Source organism: Protopterus annectens, chromosome 9.part0, assembly GCF_019279795.1.
Source record: "Protopterus annectens isolate FY-2018-M chromosome 9.part0, PAN1.0, whole genome shotgun sequence".
NCBI classification, from domain to species: Eukaryota; Metazoa; Chordata; order Ceratodontiformes; family Protopteridae; genus Protopterus; species Protopterus annectens.
In genome coordinates, this window is record NC_056743.1 from 418,168,414 (window position 1) to 418,189,913 (window position 21,500).

Genomic DNA, 21,500 nt, shown 5'->3' on the forward strand with positions numbered 1-21,500 from the left:
CAACCAGTACAAATTCTAGACTTCATTGTGGCACGGTTAGACACTTTGCAGATGAAGGTATTCCTAATCCCAGACAGGATTCTACATCTCAGGGGCTACATAACTCAGGTAGCGAACTCCTAGTCTTCAAAGACGAGCGAGGTTCACCGGGCTCTTGGCTCCATGGCTGCCGCCATATCTATTCTCCCGTATGCATACCTTCACATGCGGGTTCCTCAATGGACTCTGGCTCTCCAGTGGTCTTGGCTAGACCTACACATGGAATTTCCAATCAAGATCAGTCACGTCTGCAGGACATCTCTTCATTGGTGGTTAACTTCACCGGAGATATCAAAAGGACGCCCATTTGCATCACCCTCAGTCCAAACCACAGTGACCACGGATGCCTACCAACTCGGGTGGGGGGGGGACATTGTTTGGGAAGGACAGGCCAAGGCACATGGTCCCAGAGACCAATTTACACACAAATGTTCTAGAGATGAGGGCAGTGCTTTTAGCGTTGGAAGCCTTTTACACAGTCCTTCCTCTCAGATTGATTGCAATGCAGTCAAACAACATGTCTGTCGTCTGGTATATCAACAAGCAGGGGGGAACCAGATCCTACCCCCTGTTGCAAGGCCATGAGAGTGTGGGAATGGGTGATTTCCACCTGTCTGTGTCTGATAGCAATGCACATCCCGGGGCGCTCCAACATTTTAGTGGACAGATTGAGCCGGGCCATTCTGATGCCTTATGAGTGGTCTCTGAAACATTCAGTAGCGGAGGAGATTTTCCTGGCATGGGGTCAACCTTGCTGCGACCTCTTCATATCTCCTTCCAACGCAAAGTGCAGCAAGTTCTTTACTCTGATTCCCTCACCAGGGGAAGTCCCCATAGACACTCTAGTCCACGTTTGACCCCCCCTCCCCGGGCTTCTGTATGTTTATCCACCTTTACCTCTCATTCCGAAGTTTCTTCAGAAAGCTTGCCGACTAATCCTCATTGTCCCATTCTGGCATAGTCAGGTTTGGTTCCCATTCCTTTGGTCTCATCTATTAGCTCCCCCGTGGGTTCTGGATCCCTGCCCGGATCTAATTTCCCATCTATTGGGGACACCTCCACCCGATCTGGGCAGCCTCAAGCTAACAGCTTGGTTGCTCCAGTTCTGTTGATCGCCAGGACTCCCGGTCTTTCATCCCAGGTAAAATCTATTCTAGTGGCTTCTCTTAAAGACTGCACTAGGAAAATATATTGCAGTAAATGGAAGCGCTTTTACATTTGGGCTTCACAGAGAGAAATAGATCCCTTTACAGCTCCTGTTCCAGCGGTGTTGGACTTCCTGTCTGGTATCTTTCAGCAAGGAGCTAGTTCCTCCACAGTGAAAATACAGTTGGCAGCCATTTCCAGTTTTCACGCTGGTGAAGACAACATGGCCTTAGCCTCCTGTAGGCTGTGTAAGGCTTTTCTTAAAGGTACGTTTCTGCTATGGCCCCCTGTCAAAGATTCTGCACCTCCTTGGGACCTTACTTTTGTTTTACAGGCATTGGTAGCCCCTCCTTTTGATCCCGCAGCGTCGGTGGACTTAAAATTTTTGTCCTGGAAGACAGCTTTTCTAGTCACCATCACATCGGCTAGGAGAGTTTCTGAGCTTCAAGCTCTGTCTGCCATGCCTCCATATTTGGTCTTCCATAAGGATAGGGTCTCCCTCCGTACTAACCCTTCCTTCTTACCTAAAGTGGCATCTGAAGCAAACATAAACCAGTCCATTGATCTGCCCGTTTTCTTTCCCAACTTTCAAAATGAAGGTGAATACAAACTCCATTTGTTAGATGTTCATAGACAACTTCATTTTTATCTTCATAGAACAAAGTCTTTCCGCAAGACTGACCAATTGTTTGTTTCCTTTTCCAAAGCATTTATGGGGAAAGCTATTTCTAAAGTTTCTTTAGCCAGGTGGATCACTCTTTGCATTTCACATGCTTACAAAGCAAAAGGTTTATCTCCTCCTGGTATTGTTAAAGCTCACTCTACCAGGTCCATGGCGACTTCTGCTGCTTTTTGGTCTAGGGTTCCTTTGGATGACATTTGTGCAGCAGCGACCTGAGCCAATTCACATACCTTCATTTCCCATTACAAATTTAATCTGATTTCGAGGGGTAGAGCATCCTTTGGCTTTGCTGTGCTCAGGAATATCCTTCCATAAGGGCGTCCCAGGATTAGAGTAGCTGGGGTCTCTGTCCCACAGGTTGCAGATAAAATGAAGTTTACTTCAGATAAAGAAGTTATGTACTCACCATAACGTTCCATCTGAGTAGTTATACTTCATTTTTCTGCAACATTCTCTCCCTCCATCCCCCGGACCTTATCCCATTTTCAGGTTGGTTATTGGGTTGAGTTGCATATATATTAGTCGCAGCAAACTCTATCTGAGGGAAGATAGAAGATGGTAGGGCATTATCGGTAAGGGGAGGAGCTCGGAGCTTGGAGCAGATGCAAGAAAAAAGTTGCCGGCTCGGATCTGATACAGATCTGTATACCCACAGGTTGCAGAAAAATGAAGTAACTCAGATGGAACGTTATGGTGAGTACATAACTTCTTTTTATGGTAAGTTTACTTGCAGAACTGTACTATCTCTGCTTTCATTTGCTACCTAAAAGATTAAATATACATGTCCCATATGAGATGCAAGTGGCACCCAGATTCCGAAGCAACAGTAAAACAGTGTGGTTAGGGCGAGGGATCTCCTACTGCTCTAAGGCTGTGATTGGTACAGGGAAGGAATCCAGTACCACATCACTACTATTCTCTAAATGGGAGTGGAGATTAAGGGAGGCATTGTACGTGTCTGGGAAATTTACATCAAGACTGAACTGCAAGGAAATAGCCTGCCAAAGATGATAGTTTGTAAGCAAAAAGTAAGTTTATAAGTTCTAGGTGTGGCAGTTTGAAACTTTTATATTAAGGACTGTCAGAATGGCAGTGCTGCCAAAATGTTTGACCTCTTACATCAGAGGAACAGGACAAAATTGTAAATCAAATGATAGTGACCTTTAGAAAGATCTTTTTTATAAATGAAAGGAGACTGGCTTAACTAGGTAGGCAAAAGATAATAGAGCCACTCCTGGGCTGAGGTGAGAATTGGGAGGTAATGGCAGATTTAAAAAAATAAAATGAGTATGGGAGCTGTTATAGCACGTGAGCATTTTATTTCAGAACTGGAAGTAGAACTAGGCAGTAAGAAATGTGTAAGTAGTTCTATAATTTTTTGCAGGAGGGAAGGGAAAGTGGGAATGCTGTTAATTTATAAATGGGCCGAGAAGTTTATTCAAAGGAAATGGGAAATTAGGATTAAGGAAATTAGAAGAAGAGCAGCCCCAAGTGCAACATTTAGTGTCACGTGATTTTTCAATGTGTACAGGGCAACTGTAAAAGTGAAAAGTAGTTAAAAATGGAGGTGGTATGCGTGAATTAAGTATTATAGAATAAATGGGCTGTTGGGTTTAATTAAAAGGATTTATGTACTGTCCAACATCTCCAAAACTAGTACAAACGTAATGTCCCGAGAGAGACATTTTAAACGTGAGGGGCCATCAAAAGCTGACCAATGAAAGTACAAAATGAGGAAGAGGAGAGGGACTGAAAGCTAGTGAAAAAGGAAAGATAAGGGAGATGCATAAATATAAAGCTAGAAACCCATCCATGTATCAATAGAAGTTAAGGCAAGACCAAAATAAGGGCATTTCACAAATGTTTGAAAGAAAAGCTGTTGTAGGACTGGTTAGTTCAGATACTGATGGATTGCTATCATGAAGTGGGGAACAGAAATAGTGAGTTGGAAGACAAGATAAGAAACGAACAGTGGTAAAAGGTAGGGAAGTATGAGATAGTGGTCATAAAACACTTGTAAGATACATGAAATAAAAAAACATTCAAGAGGGGGGAAAGGACAACAGGCTCGAGTTAATGATCAGGATATTACAGGCAGCAACGGATAATATGAGGGGAGTAATTAAAAATATTAACGAGTTAAGAATGAATGGATTGAAATCTCTACTCTAGGATATTGCCCCAGAGCAACAAAAGTTTGTTACAAAGACTAAGGCAGTGAAAGTAGAGACTTGTTGTGAAAATCAAAAATCCGAGAATGGAAACATGGAGCTAGAGCCACACACAATTCTAGAAATACTAAGGAACTATTACACTAATTTTTATCAAAGAAACTTAAAAGTAAAGGATAAGGAAAGAGGTATGATAAAATATTTGAAGAATCTAAATTTGCCAATAATAGAAAAGTGATCAAAGGATACTACTCATGAAAATTCGTGAATAAGAGATGAGAGGCAATGAGACAACAGAATACTGGGAAAAACCCTGGCCCACGTGGAATTTCTGTTAGGCCATTGTTTGGTAATTTTTAGTGACTTCAGTCGTCCATGATTTGCCAGAAAACCAAAACCACAGATTTTATGAGAAACTGACAAAATATCTGAGGCAAAAATCTGTACAGTTGAGCGGTATGACACACACACAATATATATATGTGTGTGTGTGTGTGTGTTGGGGGTTACATTCAAGTGCTCAAACTTTCGAGTGTCAGAGCACTTGAATGATGAGCTGCACTATTCTAAAATCAAGTTTTCAAACTTTGCCGCTGTTTGTGCTTGAGATCACAGTAGAGTTGGGATCAGGAATATATACCCTTTGCTCACTGTAGTACAGTCTCAAAGATGATTATATATATATATATATATCTATATATATCTATCTATATATCTATATATCTATATATATATTTATATATATCTATATATATATATATATATACACACACACACACACACTTGGGGGTGGGTGTACTGGGTGGCTTGCTCGCTGCAAAAAATAGATTAAAATTTTTGAATCTTTGTGATTCCATTCTTTGCTCACTGTAGCACAGTCTCAAAGATGATATATATACTTAGCAGGGGGTTGTGGGGTGGGTGTGCTTGGGGGGGCTTGCTCGCTGCAAACAACAGATTTTATTTTTTGAATCTTTGATTCCATTCTTTGCTCACTGTAGTACAGTCTCAAAGATTTTATATATATATATATATATATATATATATATATATATATATGCTTAGTAGGGGGTGTGTGGGGTGGGTGTGCTGGGAGGGGGTTGCTCACTGTAAAAAATAGATTTTATTTTTCAAGTCTGCATGATTCACTTCTAACATTTTAGCACTATGTCAGACATTTGAAGTTTTACTACTCTAAATGTCTGATATATTCACAAATATAAAAACAACTGTGTAACAGACTCATAATACAAAAGTTCATGTCTCATTAAAGTACTGATATGCTAGATAAGGCCACAGTAGTGTTTAACCGTTGAATAATCGCGGAGTAAACTCTTTTGTAAACTCTGGGAATGAGTAGATTTCAAGTTGTATTAACTTAATATTAATGATTGACTAAATTATTTCTGAGTTTGGTTAAATGCAACATGCACTAGGATTGCACAGTATGTAACTGTATAAACTGTTTGTTGAATAAAGGCTGAGTTATCAGTGTTCAGAAAAATACTATAAATCTAAATGTACACCCGTTAACAAGACTTGCTGGATGGATACACTCCTAACTCTATGTAATACGTTATCACTACAAGTTAAGCAAAATGCTGATTGGTCTACTACTAATGGTGATCTTGACAACTTGATGGGCAGATAGTGTTTATGCCAGGATTTTCATCTATGGCCCTACTTTATTTGTGAGATGAGAATTGTTAAATGGTTGTAAAGGGGTATATTGTGGGGCTATTTTATTGTCTGTAACCATTTGCCTTGTACTGTCCTTGTGATCCTAAACTTAATTTTTTCCTCCAGGGCTTCAAATCTTTATATGGTGCAACTGTTTTGGTTTCACTGTTCCTGGTTGTCTCACCTTATAATGAATTTCATTTATTTTTTTTCTATAATTTTAAAAGGTCCTTCCACATTGTAAGGAACTTTCAAGAGTGGGATCTAACACAAATATTTTATCAAAAACAAAAAAGGAAACCAAACTGCTCAGCTCCAACTGTGTATTCCACCACTTGATCTGGTACCTTGGCCATTCACCTTCATGGGATCTAAAGCATAGTTTAACGGCCTTTCTTTTTATATAGGTGTAGACCCAAATAATTCATTGACAATAAATTCTTTAATTTAAATACATTTTCACAAACTATACAATCATATTAATTTCTAACCTTCTTTATACAACAGTACAATGTTTAAAAACTAGCATTTATTTTTTGTTTTAAACCTTTGTTTTATAATTCAGTATCAATTTAATTTCTAATTGAAATAATTTATTTAAATTATCACCCCCCCCCTGGAAAATAAGGGTTTGATAACACAGACAAAAAATAGGTGCTAGATCAAGTAGTGGAATAAACAGTTAGTGCTGAGCAGTTTGTTTGGTTTCTTTTTTTGTTTTTGTAAGTTTTGCAGTTGATTTTTTTTTGTCTACAAGTATTTTATCCCCAGGTTTAAACTTTTTGAGACTAGCATTATTGTTGTATGCTACATCTCCAGGTATTCCTACTGTTAACCTGTCCTGCAGATTGGTAAAATGCTCTATCACACTTCAAAAGGGGTGTTTTCTACTTCTTTGTTTTCCTAAAGCTAGTAAGCCTCAAGGATGTTTGCCATGTAATCCAAAAGGTACAAATTCATTTGACGCTTGGTGTACTTCCTTTATAGCATAGTTATGGAGGCAGTTGACCCCACTTTCTCCCATTCAGTTCTACAACCTTTTATAACATAGAATTTAAAGTTTTATTAAAGCGCTCAACAAGCCCATCAGTTTGAGGATGGTATTTGGTGCGTGCAAGTCTGAGTTTGGGTTTTCTTTAAAAAAAAATGCCAGTGTTGATGCATTACTCTTGGCATGAATTGGGTGCCTAGATTCATAAGAATTTCTATGGCGATTCCAACTGTAGAAGGCAACAGTATTAGTTATTTTGCTATATACTTTGCACCATTTCTTTGTAAGGTACTGCCTCAGTAACTTTGTTGCATAATCAGTGATTACTAGGAATAATAATGCCCCTTGTTTGGTTATATATGTGGGTCCCTGCTATTCCATCAACACAAACATTTACTACATCCTTCACTATATAAAGAGTAGCTGAAGTCCCAGCTTTTGTCTCCTGCATTCCTAAATAACTGCCCAAAATATGGTGTGTATTTTAAAAAGCCTTAGAACAAGTGACTCACTACTTATTTGTCTTTGCTTACCTTGCAGAGCTGGTTGTTTATTGGTTCAGATTATAGGTATTGTATGTGTTTGTTTGTCTTAGCACCATTAAAGGGAAGGATATAGCACAATGTATTTTTAGCAAAATATCTGATTGATTCACACACAACCCGCGGTGGTGGTGCTGCGGTAGCGTTGTCGCCTCACAGTAAGACGCTGTCCGGTTCGATTCTCAGCTAGAGTGTCTTCTGTGTGGAGACGTGCGTGAATGGGCGTACCTTCGTTGAAGGCTGTGCGTCAGGGCTGGTAACTCGGCATGTAAAAATTAACTACCAATCATTAGCGGACCGGAGTTCTGCTGTGGTGACCCCCTAACTGGGAAAAGCCGAAAGACTCAACAACAAATCTGATTGATTCACACCCAACCACCCCCATCTTCCATGGCTGTTTGAACTGGGGACAGTCATAACTACTGGTCATAGCATATGTTAAGTTAGGCACTACAGCAATTGGGTGTAATGCATTTCCTAAAATGGTTTTTGTTTACGCTATAGGATATTCTTTGTTTCCAGATGCACATACTGCTTCAGTTTTCTGTTTAATAGTAGTTTTATGTTTATAAACATATTGTGATTTAACTAATGTAATCCTGCTCCCCAAATCCAGCAGCCACTCACCTCTTTCCCTTCTACAGTGTATTTAAGAAGTTTAGTAAAAACATGGTGGTAGAAAAGCAGACACTCTAGTACTGGCAGTTAAATTCAGCATCACCATGTTCTATAGGCATGCTTTCAGATGCAGCTGGCTGTCTAACAAACAGTTTTTGCAAGTATACTGTTTGTTAGTAATTGTGCATTAATTTGCTGTGCGCCCTTTTGTACATTTAAAACAAACTCAAGTGATAACTTTTTTTGTTTGCAGGCCAAGAAACACACTTAATTAAAGGCCTATTAATTCTTGGTGCATGCAGTCTGACTTTGGCTTTGCAATTTCAGTTAATAACGGGCATTCTGCTATAATTAGCTGTTCAGAAGATTCCGGGATATTCTGGAATACACGTTCTGTTACCTTGCCAGAGGCTACCCTTTCTACCAGAATTTTTATAGTTGTATTTACATTATTTGAGTTTATAGCCATCATTTTGAAAATATGCATTAACTCAGCCTTCAGTGACCTCGACAGTCTGGCCGTACTAAATGTTTATCTGTGAAATGCTAAGTGACTGGGGAATAGGTAAAGTCGAAGCCCAAGATGGAATTTCTTTTTTTTCCCTTCAGTTTCTCATAGTTGTGTGCATCAAAATCCTCAAGATTCATGTCTGTCACCCCAAGTTAGATGTGATGAGAGGACTCTGACCTGTACAGCTCAGGGTTAATTTTAACTGCCACGAGATAACCTTCACATTGGAGCTTGAACAGGTACTTGACAATGGCCGTACATCTTTTTTGAAGATGTGTAGGTAAAGTTCAACAATTTTTTTTTTCATTTTGGACAGAACAGTTAGTTCAGTGCAGACAAGTTTTAGCTTATCAGAAATTTTATTTTCCGTACAAGTATTTCTCTTGCAAAACTAGGAATAGTAACAAAAGTCACAGATGCACTGCTAAATTCCTTTTCAAAGATTAAGTTAATATAGCATATCTCTAGTTTTCACAGTTTTAGGTATTCTGAATTGAACCTCTCAGCCTCACAGCTTTCAAAATCATAGCAAGCCTTCAAAAAATTAAATAAAAGGTACAAAATCATATCACTCAAATGTGTGTATGTGCAAATTCACACCCCTAGGCAGTGGGGACACACATTTTTCTCTCTTGGCAGGTACTGCCTATAAAATTACAACCCCTGTGGTGCTAGCAGATGCATAACTACATAGCCATGCCAGAAAGAAATGTGTTTTTACTGCACTGTAAAAAAGTTACACATGCCTGTTTTCTTTGCTTGCTGTACATTCCAGTTGTAACTATAGTTTAATGACAGAATTAATATAAAATGTTTATTTTTTTAATTTCTTCAAAAACATGGTTGTAGAATTTTCACTAAACATACAGTTATGTTGCTGTTAAATACAACATGAAAGACTCCTCACAAGGTGTATGTTGCACTGTAAGTGGGAGGAGTTTTTGATCATGCTTTTTGATGAAAGCAAATATGAAAAAAACCTTTTATTAATCAGTCAAATGTTACTGTACCTCACATACATTAAATTAATTGTAGGAAATGGTAAACCTGCAACTCAAAGGTTGTTGTAGACCAGATCAAAACCTTATTAGATTCCTGAATTAAATTCTCTGTACAATTCTCTTCTACTGGAAACACAGGAACTATGTATTAATTTTTGTACACAGTGCAGTGTCCTTTCACTGTTGTCTTCAGCCATTTGCTGTCTTGCATAGAAGGATGAAAGCATCACTAATACCAAAGTGATAGTGCTGTTTACAAAGGGACTGATTCTGCCCATAGAAGGAAAACGGATACTTTGAAAATAGTATGTTATTTCCATAGCTGCTGTGCCCCTGGAAAGCCATTTTCAAGCAACCTATGTTTGGCTTACTAGACTATGCTTTGCTAAAAGATGACACAAAGCCCAACTCTTGCTTGTAGTAAATAGTGTTCACTGTGCTGACAAGTGAATAACAAAACTGCCTAACTTTTAACGAACACTAGCAACTCCTGGGATTTTATGTTAAGTAACCTTACCTTTTCTTCAAGTATCTGGATTACCAAGGATAAGAACTCTGGTCTGTTCAGCTCTGTCCACAATCATTACTTGTATGTGTGATTCTTAAGTCAAATCCCTAGTAAAGCAGGTTAATCCTGCATGGAAAAATACACAGCAGCTTCCATGCAAAAGGCTTACTAGGACATATGGCCATCCCACCATTATTTGTACATGTGGACATCTAATCCTGTCCCAACAGTGCATTACGGCAACGTAACAGGAAAAAGGAGGGAGGGAGCTCATTAGACATAATTTGACTCAGTCTGCTACTGCTGTGAGTTACCTCAGTAAGTGCCCTCAGTAAGTGCGCTGTAATTTGTTTGTGTCTTTCGGCTTTTCCCGGTTAGGGGTCGCCACAGCAGAACTCCGGTCCACTAATGACTGGCAGTTGATTTTTACATACTGGCTTGCCAGGCCTGACCCACAACCTTCAACGAAGGTACGCCCATTCACGCATGTCTCCACGCAGAAGACACTCTAGCTGAGAATTGAACCGGACAGCGTCTTACTGTGCGGCGACCGCTACTGCAGCACCACCACCGCACCTCCACTGTGGTACTTAACAACTAGATAGAATAGCAAGTTATACATCCTGATATTTGATGCAAGTTGAGTATAGCTTGTCTTAGATGACTAATGTAATACAGCCTTCCCTTGTCCTAGACTGCCAGTCCAAAAAACTTCATTAAACTGAAGATAAAACTCCAGGCAACAGCCAAACATATCCCTCTCACACCTCTAAAATCTAAAAAAGTTCATGCAGGTAGCTCCGCCTCTTCCTAAATGACATCTAATAAAGAAGCCTGCAAAGATGTACCCAGTAAGAAATAAAATGAGCAAAAACATCTTTTATCCACTCAAAAGATGTTTACTCCTGAGAGAGAGCTTCAGAAGCTTAGGAAGTAAGGAAACAAATGGCTGCAGTGATTTTCTAGAATACTTTATCCTACACATGTAAGATGAAATTTGTCTGCTAAGATCCACAGAGTGCAAAATCCATTCTACTGAATACTATGAAGAATGATTAAAAAAAAAAAAACAGGAAATTTGCTGCAGCATCCGAAGTAACTTTAGACTGAAACGTAAGGAATGGTAGACATCGGTGTCAGAACCACACTGTTCTTTACTATTAAACCCAAAAATGCTGCTGTACCACTTATAAAACACAGACAATCAAGTCAATTGTGTCCACCAGGCTCAGAGTAAGCCATTTTACTTAAAATTAGTTTTACTTAATGAAGTGGTCATTTTATCAACATTGAGGTATTTAGACCAAGAAAAACACATTTTTAATAAAAGTGGCAATTTAACACTCTTCAAGTAATTGGCTTCTCAAAGTCATTCCCTTGGCTTTCCTGGAAACAAACATTTGCACAATTTATTCTCACAGGTAATTCAGGTAAAGTATCAGAAGAACTCCAGGTAAATACACTTGCATTCAATAAGTAAGGAAGTGGAGGTAGTACACAATTCTTTTTCATTCACAGACAGCAAGAGTATTACATATGAGTCAGTAATTCTCAAACTCAATCAATATTTTTTGCAAAAAAACCCCCATGAAAATGGTATGCTTCCATAGATGTGTCCAAGCCAACGGTGAAACTGTTAAACCTTTTGTAAGGTGCTTTTATGAAATAGCTAAAAATTGTTGGTGTTATGGTAGAGATGAACAAATTAGAGGTAGAATTAATACTGGGCTGTCGGATGTTGAAGTCTCAGAAGTTACTACCTGAAGTGAATTTCATTCGGAACAAGTTGTGTAACTCACCAGAGAGGCAGAATTAGTGAAAAAGCAAACTCCTAACCTAAGTATGGCAAGTGAACTGTCTGAGGTAAAATGCAGAGAGAATGGCAAGTATAAAAAGATGTACGATTCTGGTCAAACTATGTGAATGCACGAGAAGCCAGTCAAAACTTGACAAAAGCTTGAGTTGTAACTGTTACAGTGCCGAGACAGAGCAGTGTGTCGTACATTCCAGAAGGTCTAAGATGCAAAAGGACGGGTTACCTATAGAAGTATCTCAAAGAGTCTGCATTTGGATGAAACAGAGACTGAAATATCTAGCCCTGCAGACAAACTAGTAAAAAAAATATATCTGGTCTTGGTGCAAAGGGAGCACCAGTCTGATTTCTGGTTTTATGTGCTCATCATTCTCTTTCGGCTTTTCCCGTTAGGAAATGCATACAGCGGATCATCTTCTTTCCTTCTTCCTCCTCTGCATCTGCCTCTGCCATCACAACCACCGCCTGCATGTCCTCTCTCCATCAGTCCATAAGCCACCTCCCTTCCCTTCCTCCTCTTATCTTACAGCTCTCGCTAGCATCTTTCCATCAATTTCCCCAATACCCCCAATCCGCCTCATCAACAAACCAAAACCAGCAAAACCTCTCTCTCTTTTTGTTCCAACCTCTCCAACCGAGCTGACCCTCTAATATACCCCTCCATTCCCGATTCATCATCCTATCATCCCTAATGCAATCTTAACATCTTTAACTCTGCTACACCAGCTCCTACTCCTGCCTTTTTGTCAATGCCACTGTCTCCTCACTATATAGTTGTGGCTGGTCTCACTACACTCTTGTCTCTATTCCCTTTCACTCTTACACTCTTGTGCCTGTTCCCACACACCACTCCACTGACTCTTCTCACCCACCCCCTCCTGCCTGTACTCTCTTTCCCACCTCTCTCTCCACTCTTCTCTCTTCTTGATTGGTACTGTGTAAGTACTTACACAACTACACCACCAACTCCCCTCCTCCACCTCTCCAGAGTCTCCTCAACCTGATTCCTACCTCACTACAGATCACAATGTCATCTGCAAAACATCATAGTACACGGCGCTCTGTCTGATCTCATCTCTGTCACCCTGTCACCACTGCAAATAAAGGAGAGAGAGGACTCGATCCTGATCCTTGATGTAACCCCCACCTTTTAAACGGATCTGTCTGTCACCTGCACTCCTCACCACCCACACACTACCTACCCTCGTACATATCCTGTACCACTCTGCCACTCTGCCATCTGCTTCTCCCCTCAATACCAATACCACTCTTCTTCTCTACCCACTCTGTCATATGCCAAGTCTACAAAGACACAATCACAATGCACTCCTTCTTGACCTTCTCTGTTTCTCCATCAACACTCTCAGAGCAAACATTGCATCTGTCTGCTCTTTCCTGGCATGAAACCATACTGCTCATCACCACACTCCTCATCACCTCCTTTCTTCTTCCACTCTTCACTACTCTAACTTGACTAATTGACTAATCAGTTTATCCCTCTGTCTGCACAACTGCATGCACTTCTTAAAGATTAAAGATAGGTACCAAAACCACTTTTCTCCACTCCTCAGGCATCCTCTGACTTTCCAAAAACAAATTAAAACAATCTAGTTAAATTCCTGCCATTTCTCTCACCTCCTCTCTGTCCACCATGCTTATGTCTGGTTTTATGTGCTAATGAACAATATATAAACAGTCTGAACAGCAGAGCTATGACATGCACGATGGGCTTACTTTCCAAAATAAATGAAGCCATCTGGTGACACTTGCCTGCTTAATTGTGTACCAGCAGAAATGAAGCTAAAACCAAATGATCTAGATGCATTGACCACACCTTGAAGAGTGACATTCCCTGTGCTGTCTAGACAGCATAATTAAATGCAAGGCCTTGGCATAATGGAAAATATCATTAAACTAATTTAGTGGTGTGTTCTCCAGGGGACCATCCAATAAAGAAAAATGACTGTGCTGAAATAAGTGATGATTTAAAAAAGCATTAATGATGCATTTGTGAGTGAAAGGTTCATTGTACCTGCATTAGAAGGCATGGCCCCTGTGTTAGTCAATCCTAAAGTATTTTCCATGTTAAATGCTTCTGGTGGCCTCTGGGAAATACCTCTAGAGAAAGAAAAGCAAAAGTTGGCAACGTTTACTACTCAAGTTGGATGGTGTTGTTCCAGGATGCTGCCTTTTAGGGAACAAACTCGGCACCTAAAATATTTCAGCATAAAATTACTGGTTTGAGCTTGATGGCGATGTTGCTATGGATGACGACTTAGTGTTTGATCCAGTTAAAGAAGGGACATCATTCAAGGTAAGGGGCAGAATTCTAAGCTCAAAAATTCTAGGGAAAAGTTGAACTAAGACAAATTCTGCTTTGGAACGACTGCTTGGAATAGTTTGGTCTTAGTACAAGTGTTAGGCAGTGCTTGCATCTAGTTTGGTTGCACTAACACTGCCTAAGGCAGTGCTTGCATCTAGTTTGGTTGCACTAACACTGCCTAAAGCAGTGACACAGCTTAATGGAATGCAAAGCTAAGTTACAAAATCCATCCTGTGTGACCTAGGCTTTGGTACGATTAACTTCTTAGGGAAGTTTGTATCAGGTCTCTCAATTATGCTACATCCATTAACTGACTTGTTAAAAAAACAGTCAAATGCTGAAGAACAAGTTCCAGCAATGTGAAAGGAATACTAAGACAAGTTTTAGTGCAATCATGCCATAATGTCACTGAACCAACAGCGCTGATGTCAGTAGTTATGATCTGGGTGCTGCATTACTCTGAATGAACAAACAAGTGTTCTGTCCTGTTCCCTGTTGCATCAGAATACTTACTCATGCTGAGCAGAGAGATTCCTGAATTGAAAAGGAGCATATGAGAACTTCTTCAGATACCTTCTAGGACTCGAAAATTTTCATCACCTGACCATTCACAAATCATTGGTTCCAATAATTCCTGTGATCTAGACAAAGTGCCACCCAGGTGCTAGACTGTTAATGAGACTTGGAAGGTTCAAAGCTACAGCAATACATATGTCCGGGAAGTAGTTGTTGCAGATGTTATCCAGAATCCTGTATGTTTGACCAGTCATTATTTGATACTGAAGAAGACGTGGCCGCTTTTATGCTTTGCATAATGTGAACCAGACCCCAAATACTAAGACGTGAAAAGTTCAAGCAGGGTACCCAAAATGTCAGAGTTAAAAACTGATGTCCAGCATGTTCAAGATGGATGACCAAATCACTGGGCGCAAACCACACATCTCATGCACAAGTACTACAATGTCAGAGCACAGCTGTCAAACATAATGGCTTATGGCTTCAAACAATAGCAGTGCCCTCATCACACTGAACCAACCTCACAAATGTCATCAGGGTCTCTCAATGTCAAGAAAGAGGCAAATATCAACCAAAGTTTTGCAACTCGTGTGACAGATGGCAGTTCTGTATTCATAAACCGTCACAGAAGACAGACCGATTAGTAACACCCTCACCACATGTTGCTTGGCAAAAGATAGCTGCTAACTTGAGAGAGTGTGAAGGCAAGCACTTTATTATAGTTGTGGTCTGTTACTCCTGTAACATATTAATAATGCTTGTATAAACTACCATTAACCAGCAAATAACAGCCAGAATCAAAACAATATTCTAAAGTATGGAATACCTACTGAAGTTGTTAAAGACAATGGTACACAGTTCATGCCAACTGAATTACAACACTTTCATGATGGATTATGGTTCCCTTGAGTCCTCCTGTCTTTAATCAAACAGTGAAGCTGTGAGAATGGTTTAGACAACTAAAAGGATACTGAGACAATCATATCCTCACAGAACTCTCATGTCATTTTGAGCTACACCAGGCATGCTGTAGAATACTGTGGGAGTAAGCATTTTGCAGGTAATGCCTGAAGACCTATAAGAACTTGTATGCTAATGTTAAGAGTCAAAACTTGAGCTTAAAACTGTTTTGTACAATACATTTCAACAAAATGGATGCTGAGCTAAGGCTTTGTACAAACAGGTATATCACAGGATCTGTTCTGCACATCCACTACAATTCAACTCCTCTAAAATTAAATATGGAATAAGTGGAACACTACAGGTGTTTTTTCTTAAAACTAATGAATCGAGGTCTTGCAAGGCGAAAACAGAAGCTAGTAGCACAGGTAGAAGAAAACAAGAGTCCTATTCATGTAGTCTCATGAGCTTCATAATAAAATCTTTCTTCACAAAACAAACATAATGAGCCTGAGCATAGAATGGCTAGGTTTGTATGAAATAAAACTGTTGCTGTTCTTACAAAAGTGCTAAGTCAACCTAACATTTGAGACAAGGGTGGAAGTTGTAGACCATGTGCATATCCTGGGGACATCCAGTGTCTTAGCAGATAGATTGAGCAGGACAGTTTTGATACATAAATGGTCATTCAACCAAACCATGGCAACTCTAATTTTCAGCCACTGGGGCCAGCCTTCCTGCATCCTCTTTGCATCTTACCTGAACAAGAGCACCAATTAGTTTGCTCTAATCCCTCCACTGGTTCAGTCTCTGAGGGATCATCTTTTCCACAGTTGGCCCCCAGGTCTCCTATATGCCTTTTCTCCTTTACCTTAATAAACAAATTTACTTAGAAAGCAAGAATTTACAAAACGAGATCCTCATTACTCTTTTCTGGCCCTGGCGAGTCTGATTCCTGTGGCTTTATCTAGTACATCCACCATGGATGTTGGATCAGTATCCAGATCTTTTAAGGCACTTGGCTGTATTGCCACCTCAGGACCTACAGTCCATGACACTAACCACTTGGTTTCTTCAGTTTTGACCATAGCCAGACTCTATTGATCTAGTAGTGATCCTTCCCAACAAAGTTGACCCAACTTTTCGTATAAAGATGACTATGTTTTGCATATGTTGGATGCTCGTCAACTCAGATTCTATATTCATAAAACAAGAGAGTTCAGGAAGTCTGACCAGCTGTTTGCAGCCTTTTCTAGGGCAGTACTGGAGAAAGGGGTTTCCAACATTCCCCTTTGAAGCCGGTCATCAGATTGCATTTCATTTGTATGTACAAAAAGAGGTTTATTCTTGCAAACAAAACCCAATGATTACTGCACAAGAACAATAGCCATGTCTACAGCCTTTATGAATAGGCTCCAATTCGATATTTGTGCAGCAGCAACTTATTCATTGGTTCGTAAGTTTGTCTCTCATAAATTAGATATACGGTCTAGATTATGTTCTACATTTAGTTCCACCATTCTCCAGAACTTCCTTCCTTGATACCACCCAGGTAGTACACAGCTTGGGAATCTGTCCCACAGTTGAATTGGACAAAAATAGACAACATCACATACAAGTTGTGTACTTACCATAATGATAGAGGAGTGTTGTCTGATTTTCATCCAATTCAACACCCATCCCTCCTACCCCCTTATTTTTTTTTTTACCACTTCTGGTTGGCTGGACGGAGATCACTTGAGACCCTGTTTGCAAGCAGTCCCTTTGGACTGCCGCTTTCTCTATACCCTTAGTTATGTCTGTCCCCTATTTTATAAAACCATAATTATGGACATTGGGTATATGTAGGGCAAATTCAATTTGAGGTACTAAGGTGGAGTGGAGAGAATTATGAGTAGGGGAGGAGTCACAGCTCTGGGTCTGTAAGCTTCAGAAATGGAGCTGAGGTTGGATCCAACAACCCACAGTTGAACCGAACAAAAATCTGACCACATGGATCTGTCGCTATGATAAGTACATAACTTTTGATATGATATTGCTATTTTCATATGTTCCTCAGTGAATGAGTTCAGATCCTGTGATCAGACTTGGCTACTTTCTTTTGGTTCCCTAACTGATATACTTACTGTAAGACTAAAGACCATGACCTCTGCAAGCATTGCGGAAATGCATTGCACCAACCAACTTCAGTAACCTGGCTTTTGATAGCAGTGTCTTTAATCTGGTGTTTTACTTCCCACCTGTATGCCATACTTTCCAGTGTACAACACCAGCACTTGTATAAAGAGAAAAAGTCAGAGATAACTGCCATAAATAATATCAAAACACAGTAAATCCAGCAGCTATAGCACCAAGGATCCTTTATTTAAATGTAGTATAAACTACATATGCAGAATAAATATAAATCAAATGTAGTATAAACTACATATAAAAATGAGTATAAATTAAACCGGTTTCGGCAAAATTAAGAATGCCTTCATCAGTGTAAAGAAAACAAATGCAAAACCCATTTATATAATACACACATAGTCACATGATAGATAAGTGCTCGTTAAGACCAGGGGGAAATAAACCACCTAGTTGTTTGATCCACTTTTTTCTTTCCTGTTCAGTATATCATGCCAGCCCATTTTGTTAGATCTGTGTGCAGTGATTTTGTAAATAATAATGAAATTAAATGACGCACTTGGATGTACCAAAGTATGTTTATAAAGTGCATTAGTTGGGTTGTGGTGTTTGATCTCACCAAAATGTTCACCCATTCTAAATTTAACCGGACGGGAAGTTTGTCCCACGTAAAAGGATGAACAGTGACATGTAGCAAGATACACAATCCAATCAGAATGGCAGTTGGCAAAAAAAACTATATCAAAAACATGACTAGTATTTTTGCTAAAAGAGGTGGATTTGATGAGTTTGGTACAGAAGGAACAATGTCCACAAGGGAAACAACCAACTAATCTATCACCTAAAAAGGTGGTTTGTGATGAGGGCAATTTAGATGGTAAAAAATGTTTGTAGTGGTTAGAGTGAGACCCCAAGTTTCTGCCTTTCTTGTAAGTGAAAGGGCATCTAGATTTATTTATTTACATTTGTTGACCGGGAATTTCCGACTTGACATAGGTCCATTTTCAGCGGATGCGTGGGGAGAAAAGCTCCACAGTTAAAACAAAGTAGTTACATTGGATTACATAGCGATTAGCAATTTGATTAACATAGCAATTAATTACAAAACATATTTACAGATGAAGAACATAGTACATCAGTAGACGACTAGATTCTTTATCTGCGAAGTACGTAACAGATATTAACAAATGTTGCAATAAGAAGTTCCCGCTGTATAATAAGTACTAGGCTTATGAGCATCTGAGCTTGCTATAATCAAGGTAGTTAGTGGGGTGGAAAGAGAGGTAGTGGTTGAATGGGGTAGGTGATATTAGAGTGGGAGTTGCAAGGGCATAGCCAGCATGTTTTTAGATGTGCATTTAGTAAAGTTTTGAAGTGGGTGCATGATGGTACGGAGGTAATTGTGGGTGGGAGGGAGTTCCATAATTTAGCTATGGCACAAGGGAATAGTGCTTCACCAGCAGAGTTATTGGCTTTAGTGATCTGCAAGTGATTTTTGTTGCTGGATCTTAGTGGTCTGGTGGTGCGATAGGGTTGGAGTAGATTCTGGAGGGATGGGACATTTAGTGGATGGTTTGCTAATTTGTGGGCGAGTGAGAGTTGATACCATTGAAGGAGGTGAGGGAGTTCAAGTCAGCCCAGTTCAGCAAGTGAGAGACAGTGGTGACTACAGTAGGATGCCCCTGTGGCAAATTTGGCAATTTTGTTGTAGCAGGTCTCTAGCTTGTTTAGATCGCATTGCCTTAGGTTGGTATATATTGGAGAGGCATAAAGTAGGGTGGAGTTAAGGTGGGAATTTGCTATTGAAATCTTTGCTGCTCTGGTAAGAAGTTGCTTATTTCTGTAATAGCTCCTAGTTTTTTGCGGACTTTTTTTATGGTCATGGATATGTGAATGTCAAATTTTAGTTTGTCTGTTTCCACTCCTAGCAATTTGGTGTGTTCAGTTGGGTATATAGTGATGTTGTCTTTTGCTGTGATGTTAAAGTGAGAGTTGTTTTGAGTATGTTTGGTGGGTTGGAAGATGAGTAGTTTAGTTTTGTTTGGGTTGAGTATTAATTGATCATCGGATCACCAAGTTTCAACAGAGGAAAAGGCTTCCTGTGTGACTTTGCAGTTTGGATAGGGACTGGGCTGAGCAGATGATGGTCGAGTCATCTGCATATTGTATGAGTGTGCCATGTTTGGTGGAAGAGGCTAGATTATTGGTGAAAACAGAGAAGAGTAGGGGTCCAAGGATGGATCCTTGGGGAACTCCTATGGAGACAAGTAGTTGGGGAGATGTCATTTTGCCATACAACAGATTGTTGGCGGTCAGACAGGTAACTCTGAAACCAGTTGGTGAGTGACTGAGAGAAGGATAAGTTATTGAGGACAGAGATGAGTTGTTTGTGTGGGACCATGTCAAATGCTTTAGATAGGTCTAGGAAAGTAGCAGAGGAGAGAGAGCCATTGTTTTTATGCTGAAGGATAGTGTTAGTAAAGGAGAGTAAGGCAGTGGTGGTAAAGTAGATGGTAAGTAGATGGTAAAATTGTAGATAATGTAGAGTCAGCCAACAAAATATTCCAATGATGATGAACACCATGAATTAGTGTTGCGGCTGTAAGTAGTCAGAAAACGAATGACTGAATCATCAGTAGAATTTTTATGCTTATATTGTAGCAAGTTTGACCTCCCTAAGCCATCAACATGGCGTGCAGCATTATATATGAAACCAGTATCATTATCCCCTATCCTTGAATCTGGTGACAAGATCATGCTTGTAAAAACTGTAAGCCTGTTCATCAGAACAGATGCATTTACTACGTATAAATTGGGATTTTGGAATGTTACGACAAATGTGAGGAGGATGAAAGCTGGAGGCATGGATGAGTGAATTATATTGAGGGAATTTGTGATTTACCGTGGTGGACAGAGTATGATCAATGATCCTGGTAATACTAACATCTAAAAACATGATGTTATTAATGTCATAATTGACTGCAAACTCAATGCCCCATTTATTCTCGTTGAGATAGTTGACAAACTCATGTAGGTATTCAACATGACCTCCACACCATCCATCAGTCATCCAAATATCTCCTCCAGATGTCTATTTCATCAAGGTAAAGGTTGTGAGAGTGATCATAGATTGTGTTCCTCAAAATAAGCCATAAATAAATCAGCATAAATGGGGGCAAAAGAAGCCCCCATAGCAGTACCCTTATTTTGAAGATAGCATTCACCTTGATAAAAAAAAGACATTCTTGGTAAGAGTATGTTCGCAAAGAATGATAAGAAAAGTGTTGAAACCAGATGGATGTAGTTCTGATAATGTTAACCAGTATTCAAGTGCATCAATGCCAGCCCAATGAGGGATATTCCTGTATAGAGCCTTAACATCAAGAGTGCACAGAAACCAACCTGGTTCCAATTGTGTATCAGAAATGACCCTTAAAAATTATGTGGTATCTTGGATATGAGAACGTACCCATTTGAGAAGGGGCTTAAGATATCTGGTTAGATATATATAGAGAGAGGTTCAGTTAATGATTTTCTACCTGCAGCAATCGGTCTACCAGGAGGGTTGTTAACATCCTTATGAATTTTTGGCAAAAAATATATGTACTGCGGGGCTGGTTCATCTACAGTAAGATGTCATAAAGTATTTTGGCTGATTATGCCCTGATCTTTAGCTGAAAGCAAGAATTTGTCAGTCTTCTTTTTGAATGACTGGGTGGGGTCAGTAACCAAGCGTGAGTAATATCTGGCATCCAAAAGCTGTCTTTTAGCCTCCATGTCATATTGTGCACAATCCTGCACCACAGCAGCACCCCCCCCTTGTCAGCCATAAGTATAACAAGTTGATGATTATTAGCCATATTTGAAATAGTCTCCATTTCCACCCTGGTTGTATTGTTAGGTTTTAACCTAGTGTCTTTGGCATGAAAATG